We start from the raw sequence: 382 nt of genomic DNA, 5'->3' as shown, positions 1-382 counted from the left end.
TTCAAGAAGAAGGCATTGAAGTTAGCAGAAGCCTGAAATTTTGAGAGTTCTGAGAAATATCAAGTCTTAGAAATATGAGTTTGTTCATCTTTGTCAGTCCCTATGACTGTGGCCTCAGAGTGCACACACCTCAAAGTGTTGAAGGCTGAAGACAGGAGATCATTGCCTATGCCTCTCTAATGGCCTCTCCTGGTGCTGTGTCATTACTGTGGACAGAATGACAGTGCCTGAAGGAGGCCCTCTTGGAGAACTGTCAGGGATAAGAAACATTTTTTTCATGTCATATGGGTAATGTGCTGATGTTATAACAAGGTTTAAGGGTGGCACATCTCACACATGCACATGAACACTCAGTCATCACGCTCATGAACTACAAAAAGAT

At 42.7% G+C, this 382-nt stretch overlaps 1 non-coding gene across 1 annotated transcript; it reads right to left on the bottom strand.

The window, feature by feature from the left end:
- Positions 1 to 278: 278 nt before the first annotated feature.
- Positions 279 to 382, bottom strand: LOC116809940 (small nucleolar RNA U13). Its single transcript, XR_004370100.1, has one exon. It is a non-coding gene; the product is annotated as a small nucleolar RNA U13 (small nucleolar RNA).

The sequence above is a fragment of the Hylobates moloch genome, unplaced genomic scaffold (assembly GCF_009828535.3).
Source record: "Hylobates moloch isolate HMO894 unplaced genomic scaffold, HMol_V3 SCAFFOLD_1, whole genome shotgun sequence".
Taxonomy (NCBI): domain Eukaryota; kingdom Metazoa; phylum Chordata; class Mammalia; order Primates; family Hylobatidae; genus Hylobates; species Hylobates moloch.
The sequence above is the reverse complement of the archived record's forward strand: the minus strand, read 5'-3'. Positions and strand labels throughout refer to the sequence as shown.